At 40.9% G+C, this 21,095-nt stretch overlaps 1 long non-coding RNA gene across 1 annotated transcript in view; it reads right to left on the reverse strand.

The window, feature by feature from the left end:
* Positions 1-21,095, reverse strand: part of LOC116412441 — a 126,526-nt gene that overhangs the window by 61,599 nt on the left and 43,832 nt on the right. Inside the window, exon 3 of the long non-coding RNA XR_004223701.1 lies at positions 4,616-4,780. This is a non-coding gene — a long non-coding RNA (uncharacterized LOC116412441). The remainder of the gene's footprint in view (positions 1-4,615; positions 4,781-21,095) is intronic.

The following is a 21,095-nucleotide window of genomic DNA, read 5'->3' on the forward strand; positions in this document are numbered from 1 at the left end:
TGAAGGAGGAAGCGCTCGCTACAGACACCCCGGGCTGGTGCTGTTTTTCTCCTAACAGGGGCACCAGCCCGGGGTACAAGGTAGGCGATTAAGTCACTTGGGGGTGCCTAACATTTTGGCACCCCCAAGTGACTTAGCCTTTCCTTGTCCTTTAAGGTGGTGGCTAGTTTTTCTTTGGAAGCAGCCATAGATTCTGAAAAGCTTGTTAACTATACTACAGCTTTGTATATTTCAACTAAAAGAGCCCTTTGGTTGAAGAATTGGCATGCAGATACTGCTTCTAAAAATACCTTATGTAAGCTTCTTTATGAGGCTGGGCGTCTCTTCTGTAAATCACTGGATGAGATCATTCCTAAATTCTGGGGTGCATAGGTGGAGGGTGACTTTTTTGTTTGGGGAGGCTAAAGATGGGCCACACATAGACTGACCTAAAGCTCATGTGAGAGTAAAAGGATTCTCTGATGGCATAAAAATTAACTTCCCAGCCACCTCTTGTGCAGTGGCGTAAATACTGGAGAGCAGCGGGTGTATCAGGGCCTCTGGTCCCCTAGTTACACCACTACTCTTGTGGTTCCCACTGACTTCCAGGGATACTGTGCAAAAGTGCAGATGGGAGTGCTTTTTTCACCCTAAAATGCTTAGGATTTAAAAGTATTCATACTTCTGTGAGGGGTTCTCCAACTATTTGTGTTTGTAGTCAGTTAGTTTATATGTGTTTTAGTAAGTTTTATAACGAGAAAGGCAGTGCATACTGACATCCCAGGCACATTATATACAGTAAAATGCAGTCTATATTTACAAAACCAGCACATTATATGCAATAAGATGCAGTGAGTACTGATGCCAGATATTCAGGCATGCCCTTGCACTATAACTTTGGCACTGATACACAACATTTGGGTTTGTTTCCCAGCTATAGTCTCATGAGGACTCCTCTGTAACTAACTAGAAATAAGCAAAACAATGACAAGAGTAAGAAAATGTAAGTGCAAAAGACAACAACAACAAAGATATATAAAAGCACAATTAGCTTTTTCAGGGGAAAATGTTAATTTAGGACTGATAGGGATGCTAGCCGACAAACAATTATTTAATTTCAGCTAGTGATTCAGCCTTTAGAACATATACAGTACAGTACCTGTGGGGGTGGGATGAAATCTGCAGCAAAAGTTCAGAGTTGGTGAGGATCTTAGGTAAAGTTTACAACCTGTAGATTCTTGTTATCAGTCTTCATTTATGCAGTGCCTTAATTTTGAGGGCCCTGTCATTGTGAGGCCCCTTATACAGTCTTTTACCAAGTGGTCTTAACGCTGATGTCCAATTTTTTGTCTAAAGTCTCAAACTGAACCTATTGTTCTCCCGTCCTTCAAACCTAATTCAGGGTGAATCTTTATATTCAAGTTTGATGTAAGAAACTGTTTGGAAGAATATATCATTAGGCATTTAAGCCTATCCTTAGGCTTTTACAAAATTGGAGAATTAGTTTATAATCTTGGCAGGAATCCGTAAGTGTAATTCAGCTTTTGTGAAGGCTATTGGAAGATGGATAGTAACAGCAAAAACAATGGCCTATAGAGAACAGGGTTGCCCCTGTTCTCTATAGGTTATTGTTTTTGTTGTTACTATTACCAAGTGGGTAATGCTGTTACTGTTACCATTTCCAATTGGGTAAGAGCTCATTTGACCAAAGGCATGGCAGCATCCTGAGTGACAGAGGTACAGGCAGCTCCAGGCTCTAACTGTAAATTGGCTACATGAAGATCTAAAAATATTTGGACATTACAAAATTGATGTTTCATCTCATAATTATTCTACATTTGGCCTCAAGGTTCTGCAGGCAGGGCCAGATTTGTAAGCCGGGTGCCCCAAGACCGCCCCTGTCCGTCGCCCACGCACACACCCCCGCGCATGCGCAAACTCGCAGTCGCGCATGCGCAGGTCTTTACAATCGCATACGGAGCAGTGAGGGAGAGATCCCCATTGCTCCGTATGCGAGAGAAAACTTTAATATTTTGGTGCGCCCCCCCCCCCCCCCCCGTTTGTGCCGCCCTATGCCTGGCCCTTTGTGGCCTCTTCTTATTAATTGATTAAAGTTTGTGCACAGCATTGATTGAGTGTGTTTTTCTTCCCTCCCCTTGTGTTTTTTACCCGAGTACTAACCCAGATGTTTTTAGATGCGGTGGAGGGGATGGCCAGGAAAAGGGAAAATTTGCTGTAATTTTACCGTAATTATCTTTTCCTGGCCATTCACAATAGTAGCATCTTACCACCCGTAAACAATGCAACTTTTATATATTCCAGAAGCTTTATACTAAGACGTGGAGTGGAGGGGGTTGATCCAGATTCGTGGGCAGATATGTTTTCCTTTTGTCATAATCACTGAGAGGAGGTAACACTCTGATGTTTTGAGATGCTACTTTGGGGAATGGTCGTAAAAAAGAAATTAAGTATGAAACAATTTTCATTCGTAATACATTGTTATTTGAATAAAGTATAAAAGTCACAGAAAAAAAAGTTGCAACTTTTCCGAGATTTACTATATATGCGTCAAAATGCCTAAAAATGCGAATCCGACAATTCCCCAGCTAAAACTTGTCAAGATCATGTAGAAGTCAATAGCAGATGTCCCTTCTCTGGAGGATAATTTTTTTGCTTCAGAACTTTAGAGGTTTTGGTTTTTTTAACACTTTTTTTTGTGCTACAATTCAGAAGTCAGAAGTCACAGTTTTCAGAATTTTTGCGACTTCATTTCAGATTTTTTTAGTAAATGCCAGAAATTCGTGGAAACGAGTTTAAAATAAAATAGAGTTTTAGTAAAAAGTCTATTCATTTATTTTATCTGCTTTATTAAAATTTGTGTTTGTGTAATTTTAGTGTTTTTTTTCTACCACGACTTAACTCGCTTTTTAAGAAAAGCACAAAAGTCTACTAATTTATTTAACACAGCAAAAAAAAAAAAAAATTACATGAAAAAATCATCAATCACAAATTTTTCATGTTGGCAAGAATTTTCATGTGCTTACAATCAAAAATAACCACGAAAAAAACCTCTAAAACCACAAATTAAATAAAGACTGTTACAGTGTTTCTAGGACAACTTCCACTGACTTCTACATGACCTCGACAGCTTTTAGATGGCGCATTTTTATTTTTGGATTGGTTGCAGTTTTTAATAAATGACGAAAAAAATACCAATCGTGAGAAATCTGAAACATTAGTACGAATGTTACTATGAACATTAGTAAATGCCATTAGTTAATACAAACGTTAGTAAATGCCCCCCTAGGTTTTGAGAAAATGCTGTAAATGAGCTCAGGGTTGCCACCTAACAAGTGGAATTAAAAGCAGTTCCTGTCTATCTTACAGGCGATCTTCAGACAACTGGGAAAAGACAGATGAGATCTGATGACGTATTGTTGGCAGTCAGGGAATGTGGTAGATAAATTATTGGGTGGGGCTGGGCATGACCCAAATATCTTGGTACTAATGGTTAAGAGGGTGAAGGAGTATTCAATCTAGGGACTTTAGGGGGAGCCACCTATTTTTCCCATTTTCATTTTCACACTGAACTGCTCCTTTAAAACATGTCCTTAACACCTAACACAATAAACAAGGTGTTAAAACTGTATTAATCCTGTGTCCATAGTCCATAGTATACATAAATTGATAACAATAAGTCGTCACGACTTTTATAAACTGAACCGTAGGGATTTAGTGGCCAAATATTAATATACAAGTCTCTGCAACTAATCATGCATTGTTTGCAGCAGCACAAAACCATCAAGACCATCAAGAATTTAATCTTGAAGAGCTCATAAATACTAGAAAGGTAAAAAATGACATACAATGCATTTCACATTTAAGTACAAGGTAAGATTACAAGATAAGCATATATAGGTGTTTTCTTCTAGAGTGTTTTTTGGAGGAGACTCGTCTTCTAGATGGATTTTGGATTATGGATTATATTTGTCCACACAATAATTCAAGCCATTTTTAAGCCATTTTTAGTCTCCGTGCCATATGGAATACACCAAAATGGCTTAGTTCCATTTTAGACCACTTTTTGATTCTCTCAGCCTTACTTTCAATAGTGTATGTGAATTTTCTTGGCTGGCAATTTAGCTTTAGCAAACAAAGCACCCTGTCTGTGTATTATGACTCCTAAAATTAATGGTTTTCATGTCATTCTTGAAAAATTACCTAACACTGGTTACATTTGCTGCATTTATGTCATGTAAAGTTGAAAATGTAACCCTTCTGGAAACAAATTTGCATATGCAAATTAGGATCCAGATTCAGTTTGGTATTCAGATGAATGTTTTATGACGGATTCGGGGTTCATCCAAATCCGAAATAGTGGATTTGTGCATCCCTATGCACAAATCCAATTTTTATGGATGCATAAATGACAGGCCCAGTGCAGAACAACTGTACATTATATTTTAATACCTTTTTCTTGTGTTACTGATTCTTTAAAGAAAAACATATATATGCTATTTGCACTATTCTTCTTAAATTCAGTGTTCTAATTTGTTATCTGTCTTCACCCAACTAAACAGTCTTTAAGTTTTCCTTTTCTGTAACACTCCAATTCCAAACTTAATACAATACATACGATCTGAGTAATGGCGATGCTGTGTCGCAGGAAGATGCAGGCAGTTCCCGCTAGACTCTGCAAAGCCCCAAAGTTCTGTAAAGGGTGTGGCCAGCTGTCCATAATCCCCGAACGCAGGTCAGATGGAGACAAAGATCTTAAATGTGCGAGAGAAGACTTTCTATCCTAATTGGAGATAGAAGAGAGTCACATGATATTACCATGTGGTATGCCTTGACACCCTTCTGACTATGTGTCATCTTAGATAACACAGTTTCAGTTTTTTCCAATGCCACAATAATTCTACTAAAAATCAGTTAATATTGAAGTAAAAAATAAGAAGGAATTGATCTGAAGAGGGTAGTTACTTATTTTGCTACACCAAATGTAACTTGTAGTGTGATGTTGACTCTAATAACATAAGACAATTTCCAGTTAGTTTTCATTTTTTATTTTATTTGTTTTTGAATTATGTAGCTTTTTGTTCAGCAGCTCTCCATTTTGGAATTTCAGCAGCTGTCTAACTGCTAGGATCCGAAATACCCTAGTTGCCAGGCAGTAACATGAATAAAAGACTAGAATATGGATAGCAGGGGGCCTGAACAAATAGATAAGCAATTAAAAATAACAATAACATTAATACCTTAGAGGGAAATAGTTTTTTTGGCTCCTGGGTTTAGTGACCAACACTGAAAAATATACAAAATAAACACCAACAGTCGCTAAGAATAGACAATTCTATAACATCAAAATATTACTTAAAGGTGAACTACCACTTTTTAAGAATTATGAACAAGTAGCATCCATAACCTTATGGCATAAAATAGCTCTTCATAAACTGGCAAAATAAAAAACATTTGTAATATAGTTAGATAGGCAAAAATCTCTGGTCTCTGAGGGAGCACACAGAAAATCACAAAATAGGCCAGATTCGACTAGAAAATGTTATTTTGTGATTTATCTTTTGAAAACGTATGGGTGAGATTCAATGTTAGGAGAAAAAACTTTTATCCTAGATCAGTTCCAGTTCCCATAGACTTGAATAGAGTTTTCATGTGACAAACAGTAAGATAAGTTTTCTTTTTGAAGTGCATGTGGCTCTATGGGAAACTAATTCAATTAGGCGTAAGCTTTTCTCATTAAATTGAATTTGGCCCAATGTTGGATAAAGGCAGATGTAATGTGAAAGCACAATACTAAATATATATATTTGCCAATTTAGTAAGAGTCTTTAAAAGGTAATTTATTATATAAATTTTCTGATATACCTCAAATAGCTAATCATTATTTATCATTTTTTCATGCTTGACCATTTGAAGGCATTTTAGTAATTGGTATTGATAGGAAGAATGCATTAATCGCAGCCCTATTCTTTTACTTCTCCTATTTGCATCTTTATTTTTTTATTTGAATTGCAAAGTCTAAAGAGAATTTTTCCTCTAGAATTGTAGCAGCATTAAACGGCACTAGGTACATTTTGTCACCTGTACTAAATCTCCTCCAGCACAGGCAACAAAATGTTACAAAATGCCTTTGAACAAAAGTCAATGTGAATCATTGGCATTTAAAAATTCCTTCACTAGTGGTTACCATTTAAATGTTTTTGGCGCTGGAAAAACACACTTAGTCCCTAATATCCCTGTGGCCAGCTATGCCAGCATTTTCCCATATCTAACTTAAATGGCTGCCCCATGGGTACAGAGCAGCTTATATTTATAAATTATTTATAATTATTATTATAATAAATACATTATTATTAATTTATATTATTATAAATGATAATAGTGTTCCTAAAGTAAACATGGAATTGTTAACAGTGCAGGGTAACAGAATATTATATTGAAATGCATATGAAACACTTTAATTTTTTTTGTTATGGTTCTCTTAAGGCAGTGCTATGTATGTAGCGTGAGGCAAGAACTAACAAAGTAGGGTCTACCTAAGCAATAACTTATTATTAATTTCTAAAATAGAGGCTCCGAATAGAAACTTCAATTTAAAATTCAAATTAAATAGAAAATTACATTCAGCTTGTTTTTCATATTTTATTATATGTGTCCAATGTTTTTGTGACATTAATCTTTGTCTGTATTCTCTGTTTTTGTGTTAAATGGCTGGAAAATGATGTTAATATATCACTATACCATCTATAAATATTCATAAACATAGACACAAACAATGCAAATAATCAAAAGCTTTTTATCTTTGTAAAATATGACCTTTACTTTCTAGGTTTATCTTTTACCTCCCTCCATATGTGTTAATTTCCTTCCCTACTGTATTTTTAGTCATTGAACATATTTTAATATCCTCCCCCAACAAACAGATCACCCTTCATCCATAGTTTACTTTTTCTATCTTTCTCATACCTTCATGGTTTTTTTCTGTGGTGTTTTAGTGCAGTTTCCCATCTTCTACCCTGATTTTGGTAGTTTCATCCTCTGCTTCTTCAGTATCTTCCAGTTTCTGTTTTAAACAATGAATGCTTGCAAGGGGAATCAATGGAATCCAAAAATATGTATGTGTAATTTTAGTTTGTATTATTATTATATGTATGCTGATATGTATTATTATATGTATGCTTATATGTATCAGCCTGTATGTTTTTCTGTTTGTGTGGTTATGATGGGATAAACCTGCTAGCGGGGATTAAATATTTCATTGAGGGAGAGGGGAGAAAAAGAGGGAGTCTAAATATAAAGAGAAAGGGTGAAAAAAGAACAGAGAAAATGAATAACAAAATCAAAAAGGTATGGGGGCAAAGTAAAAAGAAAAAGAAAGACACAAAACTGTATAAAAACAAAACAGAAAGAGAATAAACTGGAAATAGAGAAAAGAGAGCATGGAAATAATGGACAGTGTGTCCATGTATTTGATAAAGAATATTATATGAGAATTGCAGATGGATGTCATGCTGAGAGCTTTAAAAGCTCTCTGATTTCAGAGGGAATTAAAGAAAATTTAAATTTTCTAATCTACTAATCCTGTCCAATCTAATCCATACACAAGCAGTGTGTTACTGAATTAAGGCTTTCTGTCATCAAAGAGAAGTAATGGTACAAGAACCTTAGGTATTAAAAGAACAGGTAGAACAATAAAGATAAAGCAGCGGAAGGCAAAATAAAATAATAATTTAAGAATGTATGCATAATTTTGTAGTTTGTAAAGGTATAAAATATCAGTGCAACAATATATTTTATGTGAGTAAAACTGTACTTTAGGGAAAACAGACAAGACACATCATATAGGTCATAAGAATGTTTAGCTCTATGAAGTAAAGAGCATCTACAGCCTTACAAAGGATTAGGTTAGAAATGATGTAGTTATTCACAAGTGTAAAAACCCTGTGGAAATGAAGATCCATGCCTATAGCTATCCAATTTTCTCATCTCTCTCTGGTGCCTAAAATATTGAAATTGTGTAATATAGTATGATAACGTTATAGCAAGATAATATTTTGTTATAGCACTTTATAGGAAAGTCAGCTTTAGATAGAAAGAGCAGCTTTCTGGCTCCAACCAGGAGGGATAGCTGGGAGTATACTCCTTTACAGGCTCTGCTGCCTTAGTGAAGGGGCCGCAGTGCTGACAAGGGTATCAGGCATAATCTTTTCTCTAAACCACGTCTGCTGTAGGGGATCTGGACCATTAAGGTAAAAACCCTAAGAATAAATAATTACTATCCAGGTTACTCTCCACAGTGATGCCTTGCTGTTGTATCTTTCTTACACTGCCCACACTCTCCTGAGCTGGGATAAACTGCTAGACACTATACTTTTCTGCTTGCTCTGCATTGAACCTGCCTAATCCATACCTCTCTGTTTGTGAATATTGCATAACCCTGTGGATCATTGTCTTGGACAATAAACAAGTTCAGTTTTGTTTTGCTGCCAGAACCTTCTGGTGTCCATTTATTCATTTACTTTGCACACAGCCCAAGTGAGTTGTAGTTACACTACCTCCCCCTTGATCTTTGCACGTAGCAAAAGCCCATCCTCTGTGTTAGAGTCCAGTGTACCTCATGCTCTATAGCCTATCTAGCTGGTCTTGTCTGTATTTACAGCCAAAAAGGGGTTACACCAGTATAATCACTAAATAAAATGAATAGAGGACATAATCCCAGAGGTGCCAGTATAATCACTAAATTAAATGGATAAATGGCATACTAACCCCAGACATGCCAATAGTTCTGTGCTTTTAGCAATCCTTATAAACAGAGCAGTGGTACATAAACATTGCAGTGGTACATACCGGTAAATCTATGCTCTTTCTTTCTATTATATCTTAGCTTATCATCAGATACCTTAATCACTTGATAGCAATGCAATATTAATGTACCACTAGAATTTCTAGCCATATTAACAAGGCTAGCTTAAATTTCAAAACTTATCAGAGCCCCTTTCAAATTTCTGCTATATTTTATGAACGGATCAGCTGTACCTCTGTCTATCTTCCCCCACCATCTGCACAAATAAAGAGAGCAGCCTCTGACCTTCTGGTAACCAGTAGCAAGGAAAGGAATGCGTTTAAGCCGAGAGAGCGCAGTGGGTGTGGATGGTGTAAAAAGACGGAGGCTCTGAGAGGAGCGGAGGAGACGACCAGGAACGTACAGGGAGACCAGTGAAGAAATGTAGTGGGGAGCAGAGGAGTGAAGGGCTTTGAGTGTTAGCAGAAGGATTTTGTAGGCTATTTAACAGGCAACCATGCAAGAGAGCTTAATTGAGGCTGAACAGGTTCCCTCTTCGGAGACAGCAGGATGATCCTGGCAGCAGAATTTAAAATTGATTGCAGGGGAGAGAGGTGGGAGTCTGGGAGGCAGGTTAGTAGGAGATTGCAGTAATCTAAGCGGGAAAGGATAAGGGCATGTATTAGTGTTTTAGCTGTTACTTGTGAAAGAAAGGGGCGTATCTTGGCAATATTGCGGAGGAAAAAACGGCAGGTTTTGGCAGTGTTATTAATATGGTTAGAAAAGGAGAGTGACTGGTCAAAGATAAACCCAAGGCAGTGTGTAGAATTTACAGGGTTGATGGTCATGCCATCAATAGTAATGGTGAAAGGAGGAGGAGGGCCAGGTTTTGGCGGGAAGACCATGAGCTCTGTTTTTGCTAGGTTAAGTTTAAGCTGGCATTGGTTCATCCAGGGGGAGATAGCCAGGAGGCAGTTACCAATCTGGGTTTGAACATCAGTGGTTAGTGCAGGGGTGTCTAAATATATCTGGATGTCATCTGCATATAAGTGATATTTAAGACCAAAAGAAGAAATAAGGTCTCCTAAAGAGAGAGTGTACAGGGAGAACAGCAAAGGACCAAGCACAAAGCCCTGAGGCACCCCCATACTAAGCGGAACCGGGGTAGAGGATTTGTTAGCAAGAGCAACAGAGAAGGAGCAGTTAGAGAGATAGGAAGAGAACCAGGATGCAGCCTGATCCCGGATACCCAGAGAATAGAGAATTTGCAAAAGGACAGAATGGTCGACAGTATCAAAAGCAGAGGAAAGGTCTAGGAGAATGAGGACTGAGTAGCGTCCTTTGGCCTTGGCAGTCTGGAGATCATTTGCCACTCTACATAAGGCCGTCTCAGTGGAGTGCACAGGCCGAAAACCAGACTGCATAGGGTCCAGCAGATTATGGGTGCAGAGGAAGTTACCAACACGAAAAAAGACAAGACATTCCAGGAGTCTAGAGGCTAGGGGCAGGAGAGAGACGGGACGGTAGTTAGAAAGGCAGGACAGGTCCAGTGTAGCCTTTTTAAGAATGAGTTTGACACATGCTTGTTTGAAGAGAGAGGGAAAAGTACCAGAAGCCAGAGAGGAATTGAATAAGTGGAGCTGAGAAACTTCAGACTCTGAAGGAGCTGAATATGGAGAGAGGAGATTTAGGAAGGTTGAGATTACCGGTATCTGAAGGTTGGGAAAATTGTTTGCGGATAAAATCGACTTTGCTTTTAAAGAAGTCAGCAAAGTCCTGGGGGGTGTGTTCAGATACGATTGATTCATTAGGTGAAGGATGAAGTAGCGAGTTAAATATGGAGAATAAGCGCTGCGGGATTGATATAGTATACTTGCTTGGCCTGGGATAGGGCAGTATTGACACACACCTTAAGAAATTTGTAGTGGAGGAAGTCAGCTTTCACACGTGATTTCCTCCAAATGCGCTCAGCAGCTCGTGCACAGGAGTGCAGAAATCACGTCTGAGGGTTAAGCCAGGGACGGGGATTGTGGGCACGACTGCGTTGCGGCTGCAGGGGGGCATGGGTGTTAATTGCGGATGATAAAATAGAGTTTTATGTATTTACCAGTAACTCAGGATCAGAGGAAGCACAGAAGGAGGAGAGGCTAGAACTAAGAGAGTTAGAGAGAGCCGTTATATCCACCCTTTGAGTGTTGCGAATCAGGGTTTTAGGCTGAGCGTTAGTAGAAGGAGACATGTGCGAGATAGAAAAAGAGATAAGATGATGATCTGAAAGAGGAAAAGGCTCACTGTTAAATGTAGATAGATCTAGATTTTTGGAAAAGACCAGATCTAGGAAATGACCATCCTTATAGGTATCTGTATTAGTCCACTGCTGGAGATCAAAGGAGGAGGTTAGATGGAGAAATCGAGAGGGCCAGGGCTGAGAGGGGTCATCTATGTGGCAATTGAAATCGCCTAAAATGATTGCAGGGTTGTCAGAGCATAGAAAAAAAGAGAGCCAGGATTCAAAGGCAGAGAGAAACGTAGCCAAGGATTTTGAAGAAGGAGGTTTGTAAACAGCTGCCACCCGCACAGAAAGAGGGTGGAACAGCTGAACCGCATGCACCTCAAAAGAAGGAAACCTGAAAGTAGGAGGTATAGGGATTAGTTTAAACCGGCAATGAGGGGAGAGCAGAACCCCTACCCCATTGCCAATTGTTGACCTGTGGAAGTGGTGTTTTACCCACGAAACGCGTTAAGCCAAGGGATGAATATGCTCTGGTCTATATTTAATTTTAAATGCTGGAAATAAAAGTCTGATTTTACCAGCTATCCTGTGCTCCGCTTTTTTACAAAATCTTTTTGGAAATTTTTGGCCCTATCGGGGGCGGCATCAAGCGTGACAGCACGGAAAAGCTTTTTTGCGGTTGGCTATCCTGGTGAGTGCTCCCCTTACCTTTGTGTTTGCAATTGTTGACCTGTGCCTGTCAGAAATGCACCTCCTAGGACCCTCTTTAGTAATCAAGGCAAGGAGAATCTGGAAGCTGAAAGGCAAAGCAGAGCGATTCAAGAGAAAAGGGAGCCATGGCAATTAAAGGGCAAAGCTGAGAAGTTGGACTAAGAATTAATCCAGGACAGCAGGCAGTGGTATAAAAATAGTGACTGTCCCACAAAAAAGCAGAACGCTTGTGAGGTATGGCTGTGCCTACAGACAGATATTAGTGATACTAAGCTGATAGAACCTTTGAAACACCTGAAAAATGAAAAAACATACATTTTCAAAAGTGCTCAGAAAAACGCATTGAGGGAATTACTGTTTTGGAACTTTAGATTCCCTTTATATTTAAGCACTGAAAAATATTTTAAATAAGACAGGTCCTATTCCCCATAGTTACTGATTTGCATTATTGGTTTACAAAGGTTATAACACCATATAACTTTTAAAGGAGGAGAGAAAAACTAAGGTGGGGAGGCAGGCATGAGCTAGTAAGTTCACCCAATACAGAACTTATGTGCTAATATGCAAAGACACATAGGGGGAGATTTATTAAGACACGAACGCTCAGAGCATTCATTCAAATGCTCCGATCGTATTTGCGTCATTTTTCCGCACTTTCGTGACTTTTTCGTACGCCCCGTGCAACTTTTTCGTATGCTTGCATGAAAAATTTGTTAAGGTTTTGCCGCTGTTTACAATCGTGCGGTATGAAAATTTTGTGACTTTCGGATCGCCAATACGATATTATCGTGACTAATACGATTTTTTTTCTCTGAGAAGAAAAACTTTTGTCCTAATTCAGTTCCAGTTTTTCCCCAAGGACATAAATATAGTTTCCATGTGATAAATTGTGATAACCAGTGAGATACATTTTAGTAATTGAATTGCATCTGGCTCTATGGGAAGATGTGGAATTAAATTAGGAGATAAGCTTTTCTCATTGAATTGAATCTAGCCCTTTGTGATGTGATTTTGACCTAAAAACTGTTCATTCTGCAGTGTGGTTAGTGAGCCTGGTATTTTGACCATTATCTGATCAAGTATTTATAATTTTATTGAAGTTTTATTCATTTTGATCATTATTTGTTTTTGCCTGTATAACTATTAATAACCATGTGTATAGTTGATCAGATAATTTGAAACCTTATCATGCTGTAAAGTCAATTCTTTTATTAATTTTGGTGATGTTGTTATACTTTCAGCTCTGTGTGGGAAATCAGAATATGACAAATAAAGTACAATGCTTCTACTAGCCAGGCATTTTATATATTATTGTGCTTGACTTATAATGTGTTGTATGTATTTTGCTATAGTTTTTTACAGTATATAACAAAAAACTATGTATGACTGCTGAAACGTGGAGCAATTATGAAACTTAAGACCAGAATTTTAGCTAAAACACTGACGTAAGCAAGGCTTTGCAGTTTGCAAATATAGTTACTCATTATGGTTTGTCATTTTTTAAAAAAATATAGATTTCTGGGGTCATCTTAGTGTTAGATAATACATACAATGCAGGCAGTATGCATTGTTTGCAGGAACTGTAGTTTTTGTAGCAAAGATTTGCTACTGCAAAAAACAGGCATCTATGACAATTTATATGTACTATTTAATTTTGGGGCCCTGTACTTGCATGCACGCTGTTCAGAAGACCCCTGGCATTTATATTTAGGATGGATTATGCTAGTAACTACTAAAATATGGGAGATAAAATGCTCTAAATTGCAGCTTTGGGGCAGTTTTCTGAAATTTCACAACCTTTTTTTTTTTTGCTTTACCCACACATAAAATGGCAATGTAAGGCAAGCAAGGTAGTAAGCAGCCCATACAGCAAACATGTGAATGAAACATTGGCAGCATGGATATTTTTGAGGAGAAAAGCATGAGAGTAGGAGCAAGAATTAAAGATAAAAATAAAGAATAAATTTATGTGATTGCTCAAGTAGTGATTGAATGGCACCTAGTGTCAGCAGATGCGACTGAGGTGTGAGCAACTGCATAATACAGAGCTAGCAATACATTTGAGGGCTAGTCCGATAGCAGCTGGCTGCCCACCCTGGCCTGCCATCCTCCAACATGTTGATCCCTTCTGTCACCGGCAATGGCTCCTCTTCCGTCGGTACTCCCTTTCCAGCATTTTCACTGCAAGCTCCCTCTCCTGGCTTCACCATCTCATCTCTAGCAGCGCGGGACACTCTCTGTTTCCTCCTCAATAGGGTTTGGAGTAGGGATGCACGAATCTAGGATTCGGTTCGGTATTCAGCCAGGATTCAGCCTTTTTTGGCAGGGTTCGGATCAGGGTCCTGGCCGAACTGATTCCGAATCCTAATTAGCATATGATAATTAGGATTTGGAAGGGTTAAATGTCCGCGTGAACACGGAAGTGAAAAAAAATTTGCCATGCAAATGCTAATTCAGATTTGGTTCGGTATTCGGCCTAATCCCTTGGGATGTATTGGGGGTTTGGCCGAACCCGAAAAACTGGGTTCGGTGCATCCCTAGTTTGGAGAATCATTTGGATCAACAGATGGTTTGGGTGCCACTGTAGGTCCCTTCTTGCCACCAGCCAATAGGGCCCACAAGAGTGCCTATGGCACACCACACAACTGCAGATGATCTTGATGTAGTTGCTTGCACTTGGCCCAGTCTCACTCAGACTCCACGAGATAGACCAGAAGGTTCTTATGTGGCTATGCTACCAATGCATAGGTAAATAAATAAATAAATAATAAATGCACTCACTTCACAGTCAAAGATACAATATAGGTGTTTGGTGCAAAAAAAACCAAAATTGCACCCCCATATAGGGTACCAAGGACAACAATTTTAAATAGAATAAGGGTTTGCACACAAAAACACTTGCACAGTAGTATTAAAAAAAATAGTTATCCTTTATATAATATAAAGAAAGTTTAACAGCAATCAATTTTAATTTCAAAATTACAGAAAGTAACACATAGGGGCACATTCATGAAAACATGAGTTCGAATCCTGAATTGGACAAATTCGGATTGGATACAATAATTTCTTAAAATCGCAAAAAAATCGTATTAGTCACAATAATATCATATTGGCAATCCTAAAGTCATGAAATTTTCATACTGAACGATCGTAAACTGCAGGAAAACCTTTCCGACTTTGATCCTTCTGTGCATGATTTTGGAAGCCTCCTATAGGAATCAATGGCACTGTGCAGCTCCAACCTGGCCCAAGGAAAGTCACGATAACAAAGCTTGAATGAATCCGAAACTTTCGCACTCGACGTGACAATACGATTTTGTTGCAAAAAAAGTCATGCAAGGTACGAAAAAGTCATGCAAGCGACGAAAAAGTCGCGGAAAATACGCTCGGGCGTTCGTGGATTAGTAATTAAAGTTGTAAAGTAATACATACCACGAAAATGTGCACAGGCAAAAAGAGACACACAAGTAAGCGGATACACTTGCCAAAGATGAGAATTTCCCCAACGTTTCGGCAGAAAGCCTTTCTCAAGGGGGATCCTGATGCATAAGCTAATATGGAAAATATAAATACCATCTCTCATTAAACGCCAATTTTTCTCTCACAGCAAGCACCTGGCTTACTTCCAGGTGTCACATCCGCAGGAGCGCTGTTCCGCAGAGTAGCGCGGATTTCACACATGCGCATATAGGTGTGCTACTTCATGCACATAGGAAACTCTGCAAGTAAGTACATCAATGCATAGGTCTCAGATTCCCAACGTGGCAACAGTATGGAACCACGTTAAACTCCCATGTTTCTTTCCAACACCCGGTCTCTGGGCCACAAAGGGGCTGGTTCAGCCAATGGAGCTTCCTTGCTTGCCTCCTGCAGCACTTAGTCTCTGGCCTCCTGCAACCGCCCAGCTAATTCTCACTCACACTGCTCTGGACTGCGTTCCACAGGAGCCTCATCTAATGGCAACAGCAAGTCCAAAAGCAGTTGAAAAAGCAGGGGAAAAGGGGTATACGTGGTGACAGCATGTACATTATTATTGTTAGCCCACACCATGTCCATCAACACATTGGGCCATCTCTCATGGTATTCTTCCCCCAGGGTTCTCAACAAATTTAAGATTGTCCAGTTAAAGTCTTCTGCAAGCACCATTTCCCTGAGGGTGGTAGGGTGTAGTGAAAGACCCCCTGGAACTTGCAAAGCTTGGTGACCAATTGAAACTTGAAATTTGGGCCTTGGTCCGACAAAAACGTGTAGGACATCCATACGGATACCCTCTGGGAGTCCTTGCGATTGTCACAAATCCATGGCTACCAGCTTGAAGGGCTCCCCGGTACAGATCATCAAGGGTGTTGTGCTATCTGGCCAGCCTTTGTAAATGGCACACTGGGAACACTGCTGGCACAGCTCTTTCACTGCAGCACTCAACCCCAGAGCATAAAAATAGTGGTGTACCAATTGTCCAGTCTTCACCACCATAAAGTGGCCCCACGTGCCTAATGCGGCATACCTCCTGCAAGTGGGCTGCAGGGACTACAAGTTGCCAGACCCCCTGCTGTTTCCTTTCCCACTCACTTCGGTGAAACATCAACCTATCCCTCTCTCGTAGGTGATTCCTGTGTTGGGCTCCTTATGAGATCCAAGCCTGCACCCAGACTGGGGATGCATAGCAATTTAGAACCTGCTAAAGTTCTGGATCCTTTCCTTGCACCTCCTTTTACTGTTCGGTGGTATACAGTTCTCAAGGGCAACCCCCTCTATTGGCACCACTTGCTGATTCAGGCTCTCTAGGCCTCTTACCCTCAGCAGGGGTATCTCGACCCACTCCTCATCCCCGGTTCCCACTGGTGTCCCTATGGGGTTTCAGGAGAGAGCGTTGGTGTCCTGGTGGGACTTTACGGCTTATAGTGGATTACATAGTCAAAACTGGCCAGATGGGCTACTCAGTTTGGAACAGCAAAGCGCCCAGTTTTGCTGAGCCCAGATATGCTAGTGCAGTGCTGTCCAGCTGGCGGCCCATGGATCCCCTCTGTATGGCCTCCCTGCATTGTTCACAACTCAGGCTCAGACTGTAAATAGCAACATTGTTCACCTGTTCACACCTCAGACAGACTGTAGGAGCAGAGCTCGCATTGTGTCACTGTATATACTGCCTCACAGAGGCACAGACGTACAATGTTAATAAGCAGTGAAGGATTCCCGTACAATGAGGGGCCTTGACGTGGCAAGTGAGCTTACATATTTGGCCAAAGATTGGTACTAACACCTCATTTTTTGTAAAAATTATTTTTAAAGGCAAACTGAGCGCTGGCAATCTTTCTCTTTCTCTTACTTATCTTCTGATCTCCCCTACTCCAGATGTGTTATTACCCTTTCCTCCCCTTTTTAATGTATTCACCTTTATCTTTGCATCCCTTTATGTACCAAATTTTCTACCCTCTTAATTATCTCTATTTCCCTAATTTATAGCAATGCAGCAAAACATTCCATGTGCCATTGTCCTTAATAATGGGACTGGTTCTCGGCAAGCAGAGCAACACTAAAGGTGGCCATACACCAGCAGATCCGCTCGCTTGGCGATGTCGCCAAGCGAGCGGATCTTCCCCCGATATCCCCACCTACGGGTGGGCGATATCGGGGACCATTTAGGTAAAAAAAATAATAATCCGATCGTTTGGCCCTGGGGCCAGACGATCGGATTATGTGGGCGGCAATGGGGCAGTCGGATCGGGGACCGCATCAACGAGCCGATGCGGTCCCCGATCCGACCAGATTTTCTAACCTGGCCGATCGAGATCTGGCCAATTTCAGGCCAGATATCGGTCGGCCAGGCCGATCTGCTCTCCCCATACACGGGCCGATTAGCTGCCGAATCGGTCCAAGGGACCGATATCGGCAGCTATAGTTGGCCCGTGTATGGCCACCTTAAGGGGCAGATTTATCAAATCACGAATTTGAATCCTGAATGGGAAAAATTCAGATTGGATATGATAATTTCTGATGATCGCAAATATCAGGGAAATGCTTACGAAAAAATCGATAATATCATACCGGCGATCCAAAAGTCACAATTTCCGTAAACGGCGGGAAAACAGCGTTCCGAAAGTCACAATAATTTCGTATTGTCGTTCCGAAAGTCACGATATTTTTGTAGCGCAAACTTCAACAACACTACGAAAATATTGTACTGCTGAAAAACACAAAAAAAATCGCGGTTTCAGAAATTTAAATGGCTAGACATTTCTATGAATGGCGGTTTTTTAAAAACGAAACAGGAAGTCCTCCAGCGACCATTTTACAAGAATTTGGCGCCAATTTCTCTTTTGGGTTAACAGGAAGTCCTCCAGTGGCCGTTTTAAATGCATTGGCGCCCTTTTTTTTCCTGCACTTCATTATTGGAGAGCAAAGGGAGAAGAGGCAAAGTGCTGCTGCTGCTGATTTTTCTGTTGCTAGTGTTGTGCCATGGCCAGCAGGGGTAGGGAGGAGGAGGAGTGGGGGGACTGCTGGGGGGCTGCTGGGGAGGCAGTTGGTGGGGTAGGTGGGGGGGTGAGTTGGGAGGAGGGTTGGGGTGGGGTGGCCCAGGACTTGCCTGAGTGGGGCCAAGAGGAGGAGGTGGCTGAGCAAGTCTTGAGCCCCATGGGGAGGAATTAGTTAGGGAGCCCCAGGGAGGTTAGGGAAAGGGCACCAGACCCTTGGGAGGGAGAGGAGGCCCAAGAGGCCTGGGTAAGCGCAGGGAGGGGGGGCAGTCAGAGGGAGGGGGGGTAGTTAGGGGGATGGGGGCAATTAGTGCAGGGGGGGCAGCTAGAGGGAGGGGGGCGGCAGTTAGTGCGGCGGGGGCAGCTAGAGGGAGGTGGGGCAGTTAGTGCAGGGGGGGGCAGCTAGAGGGAGGGGGGGCAGTTAGTAGAGGGGGGGCAGCTAGAGGGAGGAGGGGCAGTTAGTAGAGGGGGGGCAGCTAGAGGGAGGGGGCAGTTAGAGGGCAGGGGGGGAGTTTAGTTAGGGCTGGCCAGGGCAGGGGGGTGGCTACGGAGGAGGGGCAGCAGCAGCAACCCTCTGTGGAAAGGAGGAGAAGGAACTGGCCGGTGGAGGAGGAGGCAGTGCAGGAGGAGGAGGAGGCGGTGCAGAAGGAGGAGGAGGCTGGGCCCAGCCACAGAGTAGGCCCAAGATTCACCAGTGAGGAAAATTCGGCAATGGTCGAGGAAGTAGCGAGACAATGGGACAATCTGTTTGGTGCCAGATCCTGTCAGCTCACCGCTGCCAGAAGAAGAGAACTGTGGCAGCAGGTAGCGGATCGTGTGAGCGCTGTAGGCAGTATACACCGTGATCACCACACGGTGTATAAGCGTTTCAGCGACCTGAAGAAGTGCGTGAAGAAGAGGTTCATGGCCGAGAGAGCAAGGGCACAGAAGGCGGGTGTAGGGCCTGCCCTCAACATCAAATTCAAGCCCTACGAACGTCTCCTTCTGCAAGTAGTTGGTGTAGAGGTCTTTGGAGGGCTGCCAGGCGAATTCATGGACTTTTTAATTTTAAAGCACTTATTTCATGCTGAAGGCCCCTATTTAAAGGGGTGGTTCACCTTGAAGCTAATTTTTATGATGTTATAGAATGGCTAATTCTAAGCAACTTTTCAATTGGTCGTCATTATTCAAAAGCTACAACAAATAAATAATGACAACCAATTGAAAAGTTGCTTAGAATTAGCCATTATAGTTTCTATAACATCATAGAAATTAGCTTCAAGGTGAACCACAGCTGCAGAGTTAGAAGAAAGCAAAAATTTCTAAAACTACAAAAAATTATTTGCCGTTTTCTAACTCTGCAGCTTTTAAATGGGGGTCATTGACCCCTTTAACATTGCTAGAGTCTTTGAGCACAACAGTAATACAGAGCTGTAATATAATTATGTTCAGGGTTGGCAGTTTGTCCTCAAAATTGGACTACTAATTTAAAGCCCTGGGGGTTTTCCAAAGTACAAACGCCCTAAGGTACAGTTTTGGGCTATTTTTTAGAGCTTTGGCGGGTTTGTAGTTTGGAAACTACTGTATATACTCGAGTATAAGCCTAGTTTTTCAGCACCCAAAATGTGCTCAAAAAGTCACCCTCGGCTTATACTCGAGTCAGGTGCCATGGGTCCCTCCAAACTAGCACCCTCTGTCCTTTGTGTGCAAATTAGGCCACCCGCAACCAGACCCTCCAGTGCCCTGGCCCTCTCCCAAATTTATCTTCATCTACCATCCTCACCTGTCCCATTCTGCACTAGACATTTCACTTTATATTCTATGTAAACTATATATAGTTTTGAAGGATTTTGACTTTGTTACTGAGTACTCTTAAGGTATCATTGTTGATAAAAAATTGTTTTTGTTGACCCTCCACTTACAGAGCTAGTTTACAGTTTTTATTTGAAATAAATATTTAAAAACATATACCCCACTGATGCCTCATTTAATGTAATTTTATTGGTATTTATTTTGATAAAACTTAGCAGTAGCTGCTGCATTTCCCACCCTAGGCTTATACTCGAGTCAATAAGTTTTTACAGTTTTCTTAGGTAAAATTAGGTACCTCGGCTTATATTTGGATCGGCTTATACTCGAGTATATACGGGGGTAGTCACATTTTTTTCCCCTAGTGTGCCTGTCACACTGCATGCTGGGTAATGTAGTAATGTGTATCTTTCAGCCTCAACCTGTCTGTTCTACACCCTGCTCCCTGCTCTATAGGGTATGAGATTGTACTGTTAATTTCTACTGGGATGTGGGGGAGGTTCTGCAGTTAATCTTTAAGCTATAACTCAGGATCTCTTGGGGCTGCTGAGAGTTGTAGTTCAATGAACCCATATGTATATCATGTCTGGGGTTAATGCAACATTCTGAACCTATTTCTGTAGTGACTTCCCAGCTGGATTGGGCACAGAGGGCAGGAAATTATCAGCCATCCCAGTAACTGGAGAGGGGGCAAAGGGCATGGGTAGTGATTATAGGCTTTAAAAAGACATGTTTTCCCATATATATATATTTTTTTTGTGCATATTAGGCTATTTTTGGGCGACTTTCAAAGTGGCTTTAGCCTAGTTTTAGAACTGGCTTTGCCTGGTTTTCCCCAAAAAAATCTGCCAAACCGGACCCCAGTATACCTGAGTGAGGTTTTTTTTTAAGAAACCCTTTATTTCATGTTTACCAAATATTTGTTCATTTGCAGCTTGGGTTCTACATGAAAGTCTTAATAGTACCCCAGTTCCCCCACATGCCCCTCAAATAGATTCCATGAACTGCAGCTGTTAGGCCTCATTTTAATGATGGCAAGTGATTTATCTGTAGCTTTTTAATGGTTTTTGTCTTGTTTTTGAATCTCTGCTAAATCCAGAATGTTTGTGTGGCT

Source organism: Xenopus tropicalis, chromosome 7 (genome assembly GCF_000004195.4).
Source record: "Xenopus tropicalis strain Nigerian chromosome 7, UCB_Xtro_10.0, whole genome shotgun sequence".
NCBI classification, from domain to species: Eukaryota; Metazoa; Chordata; class Amphibia; order Anura; family Pipidae; genus Xenopus; species Xenopus tropicalis.